The sequence below is a fragment of the Berghia stephanieae genome, chromosome 3 (genome assembly GCF_034508935.2).
Source record: "Berghia stephanieae isolate SIO BIC M18660-M18661 chromosome 3, UCSD_Bste_1.3, whole genome shotgun sequence".
Classification (NCBI taxonomy): Eukaryota; Metazoa; Mollusca; class Gastropoda; order Nudibranchia; family Aeolidiidae; genus Berghia; species Berghia stephanieae.
The window spans coordinates 75,476,585-75,482,700 of record NC_088362.1 but is presented as its reverse complement, the minus strand read 5'-3'; positions in this window follow the sequence as shown (position 1 = coordinate 75,482,700).

Sequence of the window (6,116 nt, the reverse complement as noted above, 5' to 3'; positions counted from 1 at the left end):
CTAATGCTAAAATTCTCAGTTGTGAAAATGGCACAATATAAATCTTGGGATATTCCCAAGTAATAGACAAAGCTAAAGCGTAAACCTTGGTCATGAAAAAGGGCCCAAGAGATTAAAAACACCTTTAAAACTGTTCTACTACTTGTATTCAAGTACCTTAGTTTTCCATAATATATTGTAAAACAAGATTTATCAGATTTCATTTAGCCAGAAAAGAACAATTTATTGTTGGTGATATTAATAATGAATCTTAGAAATAATTCAATAGCATTTCAACGCAAACATGACACATGTTAGTTCATTTTACATTGTGAATCTTTTCCAGTTTTGATCTAAAAAAAAACAACTTTATATTATAATACAATATTTTACTTTTAACAACGCAAACTACTTAAAATGAGGAAGATATAATTCTCACTTAGTACAGAGCTAATAAGTATTAAAATGTTTCTCCTCAGTGGGTGGAATTCCCTTCAGGGTGAGAGAAAGTTGGATCCCTGGGTGGGGTCTTTTGACCTCCCACGGTGGGCAGGAGGTCACTTACTGTGTCTTCTATACTCCTATATCTGATTTCTGAGTTGCTTTGTCTTTATCTTAGAAAGAGAATACTTGGTTTTGTCATAGCCCAGGGTGAGAGGGAAACTTTCAAATGTATAGCTATACTTTTGGGAGATGACATTTTTTGTTTCCTTGTAAGCCATCCCTTTGTTAGTGTTATGTACTGATACATTTATTTTTTTTTTGGTTTTGTTTAAAATATATGTTTGTACCTGTGCTTGTGTCTGGATGTGACTTTTAGGTGACCTCAAACTAAGTATACTTATAGTGTGCTTTTGAAATCTACATCTTTCCCTATTTCACCCAATTTTCCTTTGTCTTACCTTTTCTTGGGTGCTTTAATTGTAATTCTAAATCTTTTTTACTAATCCCATTTTCTTTCTTTTTACTGGCATTGATATGACCTAAATGCGTCGCAAGTGCCGTAAAACGCTTAAAATAAATTTAAAAACAAACGAAGTTGGACCCTTGGGAGGGTGGGTTCTTCATTGGTCCACAGCATTTTGTCATCACTTAATTGTATCGTTATTGGCAATGTCAAAGTCTGACTTCTGAGTGTTTCAGACTTGATATAAAAATAGATCGCATTGGGATCTATTTTTTTAAATTAGCCCTTTTTGTCCTACTTTTTTGTACTTTTGAAGATTTTAGCACGTATAAGAATGAAGTTTATTCATTTATTATCTAAGCTTTTTATACAAAGGCTCTATATATATCATGTAAGGTTGAAATGAAAAAGCACAGCGAGAGAAAGAGAGAGAGAGAGATTAATGTATGAAGATTATTACATTCATATGCTCACTGAGCTGTTTAATGTCTTATTTAGACATTCAGAGAGGTGATCGGGTTCCACCTAATTCTAAGAGCTATTAGGTGGGGCTATGCAGATTCGTTTGTGTGTTGGTGACGATTGTTTTGGCAAGCAGAACTGGTGAGCGTTTTTTGGGGGGTTTTTTTTGACTGCACTGTACTCTATCAATACTATCTGAACATCAATGTGAAAAAATATTCCAAAAACGATTAGAATTCTAAGCCATTGTTGTTCGATTGTGAAGCAAAAAGTTATTTCTACTTTTGATTTAAGTGGTGACTACGCCACATGCTTTAATATATACACAAGGTCCCATGCCCTTCATAGTGATCTATTACTTGCAATTCTCATTTCGCATAGACAGAAAGGTCCCATAGTGGGCAGGGAGGTTCATACTGTCTTCTATCCCCTTATATCTGTTTTCCAACATGCTTTCTGTCTTTGTCTTGGAAAGAGATTACTTGGTTTTGTCCTGGCTGGGAGGGAAACAGTCGAATGCATAGTTACTGTTTTGGGAGATGATATTTTTTTCCTTGTAAATCATCTCTGTTATGTATGATTATAATATTTGTTATTTTGAATGTATAATGTAAGCATTTGAGTGTATTCCTCTTTGTTGGATTTTGTATTCGTATCCGGATGAGACTTATACTTATAGGTGATCTCAAACTAAGTACATTGGTGGTATGCTCTTGGAATCTATATCTGATCCCTATTTGTTCCCAATTCCCCTTTGTCTTACTTTCTCTTGGGTGCTTTAATTGTAATTCTAGAACTTTTTATTGTCCCATTTTCTTCTTTTTTACGGGCGCTGATATAACCTAAATGTGTTGCAAGCGCCGTAAAACCCTTAAAAACAAAAACCACAGACAGATAGGTATCATTACTGCAACCTAGTCCTCTTTTTCTTTTTAAAAAATATACTATGAAATTGGTCATGGTGGAAATACGCTGCCTCATGCAGTTTTTGCTGAAGTATGAATTCTCAGATTTCTCAATTACGCTTTTGTATGGTTACACCTTATATGCAAAAGTAATTATGAAGGTATATTTAGAATCTACAGGTTTGCAATTTGATATAAAGTACATTGCTGCGATTTAAAAAATAGTATAAATTCTCAAGTGATGCATCTCATATTTATATTACTTTCTTTGTTTCATTGATATTCCTTATTTCTTAACATCGCTGATTCCTGACTGATGAAGTCTTTTTTTTTCTTTTTTGGAAGTAAATTATAAAGTAGTTAATGAGGTGCATTAAAGAAATAGACATTGTTAAAAAAAAGTAGGGGCTAATCCACAATGTCACCAATGCATGGGACGTGTAAAAATAATGAAGTGGCTATTCCAACAAATTGTTACTTAGAAAGTCGGCAGTCCGCTTGAGATTTAAAAATTGTTTTGCTCCTGTGTGCATTCACATCGGTACATGAGACGCCATTGTAAAACACTCTAGTAGGACTTTTTCTAAACTTTTTGCTGTAGACATTTTTGTGACATCCTTTATTTATTGGCCAGTTCTGTTGTATGTCAAATGTGCAATTTTGTGCTTCTTGCAATTTCATTTGAGATTAAAGTAAATCAAATTAAAAAATGAAAAAAAGTGTTTATTTCATTTATGTTTAGTAACTAGAAGTACATGGTATGTCGATACAGGAACAAGTTTTATACATAGAAATCTTGATATCTAAATTGGATCCTTTATCTGGATTGGGATCCTTGATATTTGTAATCATTTGAGTGTATCGCTGTGTGGTCTTGAAATCGCCATTGGAACCAGTCTCTCTTGTATTACCTTCCCTTGGGTGCTACATCTGTGATTTTGTGCGACTATGTGATCTAGCGGTATGACACTTACCTTTGGATCGGAAGGTCCTGGGTTAGAGTCCTCAGCGGCACATTAGAGTCCTTGGAAAAGACTCTTTACTCACTTTCTCTCATTGTACTCAGGTGTAAAATGAGTACCTGGTTGTTAACAGCGTTGTCTACGAATAATAATTGTAATATGGCCTAACAGTAACAGGGTCATGTCCCGTCCTACATGCTAAGTGTTACTGTTGGCTAGGGACCCCCCTGTAAAGCGCTTTCAACAAGTTTAGTGGTTATTGCGCTATAGAAAAGCTCAATTTTTATAAAAAATTTTTCAAATAGATCTTTTATCATATGACTATTACAAATTTTACCTTTTACTGTTGCTGAAACTTCCTAAAGTTTCATAAGTACCACAAACCACTTAAAACATATGCTTCAACATAGTCTTTATTTCTGGGTGGTGGCCATCCTGTGTTCATGATGAGATGAGGATTTTAGGTCTCATACTAGACAAGGATATTTTGATCCTAGAATCTTTTTCTATTACCTGCTCGCCGTTGACTTGCTTTTTCTTGAATACGTGTAAGTCATCATCATTGCCTTTTTCACCCTGGGAAAGGGTATAGGCCACAGACATACAGTTTCCATCCTTCTCTATCCTGAGTTAACTTTTTTATCTCATTCCATGTCTTATCACTTCTCTGTATATCAGCTTCTTTACTTCTACATGTTCCTCGTGGTCTTCACCTTGATCTTCTGGGTTTCATTTTTAATTCTATCCATCCATTTTATTCCGAGTCGCATACGCATGCACCTGTTTACGAAAATCTGTACCCTCCTTATACATGCCCTGTGATGCATTCCAAGTTGCACATCCATATAGTAGGACAAACTTCACGTTTGAGTTGAAAAGTCTTAGCTTTAGTCGAAGGGAGATATCTTTAGTTCTCCAAACTCTGTTCAAAGATTTGAATGCAGCCTGTGCCTTTCCTATCCATGCTTTCACTTCTGCTTCCGTGTCTCCACCCTTGTCAATTATACTCCCAAGATAGCAGAAAGTGTCTATATCTTCAAGTTCCTGATCTTTTACTTTGATCTGCTCCCTTTGGCGCGTACATTTCCTTAAGACCTTTGAATATGTGCAAGGGCTATCTACAATATTGTGACTGTAACTACTTCCATTTTACTTTTTACTGGTGCTGAAATGACCTATGGGAGTTGTAAAATGCCGTAAAATTACTAAAAAACAAAACAAAATTTTTAAAAGGCCTTCGGAGCCATTCGGCCCATGGAGCTGGAGTTTATCCTTGTTTCTATAGCGTGAAGCAGACAATAAGCAATTGCTTGCTATCCTTTGGATAGGATGCTAGTCTATCGCAAAGTACTTTCCACCAAATCTAACAATTTTTGTTTTTAAGGGTTTTAAGGCGCTTGCAACACATTATGGTCATATCAGCGCCAGGAAAAAGGAAGAAAATTGGATAGTAAAAACTTCTAGAATTGCAATTAAAGCACCCAAGAAAAGGTAAGATAAAGGGGAATTGGTTCAAACAGGAAACAAATGTAAATTCCAAGAGCACACTATCAAAGTATTTGAGATCACTTAAATGTCTCATCCAGACACAAGCAGAGGTCCCCACTACAAATTATATATAAAATGTTAACAAACCGTAATACAGTGCATAACAGAGAGATGATTTACAAGGAAAAAATTATCATCTCCCAAAACTAACTATACATTTGAGTTTCCCTCTCAGCCAGGGTAACCGGCCAGGACAAAACCAAGTAATCTCATTCCAAGACAAAGACAGAAAGCAAATTGGAAAACAGATATAAGGGGATAGAAGACACTGTAAGTACCTCCCTGCCCACAGTGGGAGGTCATGAACCCCACTCAGCAAATCTAACAGACTCAGCTACCCATTCACTGCTGAGTGGACAGAGGGGTTAGAAATAAATCTCTACTGCAAAGAACCGAAAGATTGTCAAATTTTAAAAAATGAAAACGTCATGCGGTCAACAACAAAAATCATAGTTCACTATGATGTTCTGATTGCATCAATGTTGAAAGAAAAAAGTAAATTGATAAAATTGGTGGCAATGAGCTGATGAAAATGATTAATAAACATCTCCTGCTCAACTTGGAACAGAAATTTTTATGAGACTTTCAATGTAGCTTCGTGAAGAGCAGTTTAATTATTAATCAGCTTGTTAAATTAAAAAGATTCATTCCCAAAGCCTTTACAAAAGGTAAGCATTTTGTTATGACCTTGAGAGGGCCTTTGAGACTAATATTTGTGATCAATAAAAATTGCCACAATCTTGTTTAGCTAGGAAACTTTGTGTTTTTAGGGCCCTCTTGAATAACAGATTTTTCTCTGTCAAAGTGCGGCTATATGTTCTTGTGGTTAGATTTACTCATGAGCTCCATAATTGTGTCCTTGAAAAAAGCTATTTACTCGTATTCTTTCGCCATACTTAGGTGGAAAATGAGTACCTGGCCGTTAACAGCGTTGTCCCTGTCGAAAAAAAAAGAAAGTAATATCGCCTAACAGCTGTCATGTCTCGTCCAACATGTTACTTGTTGCTTTTGTTTGCAAACCCCTTTTAAAGCGTTTTGAGCATGTTTAGTGCATATTGCGCTTTAAGAATGCTCAAAACAGGACGGTATTAGGACCCACCTTTTCTGATCAATTCGATAAGGAGGAAGGAGGTGAATGTTTTATTCTTTCGCCAAATATGTCTGAGAGTAAATTGACTCATGAATGCCTTGGGATGTTAATCTTAGCTTTTCTTGTAAAGATCACGTCTTGAGCATGAATAGATCAATCTATACTCAAACAGATTGGGAAAAAGAATACCACTATAAAGACACCCCCGCCATCCCTTGGTCATATGCCCATTGCAGAACAATCACAAAGAATAAATCAGCATG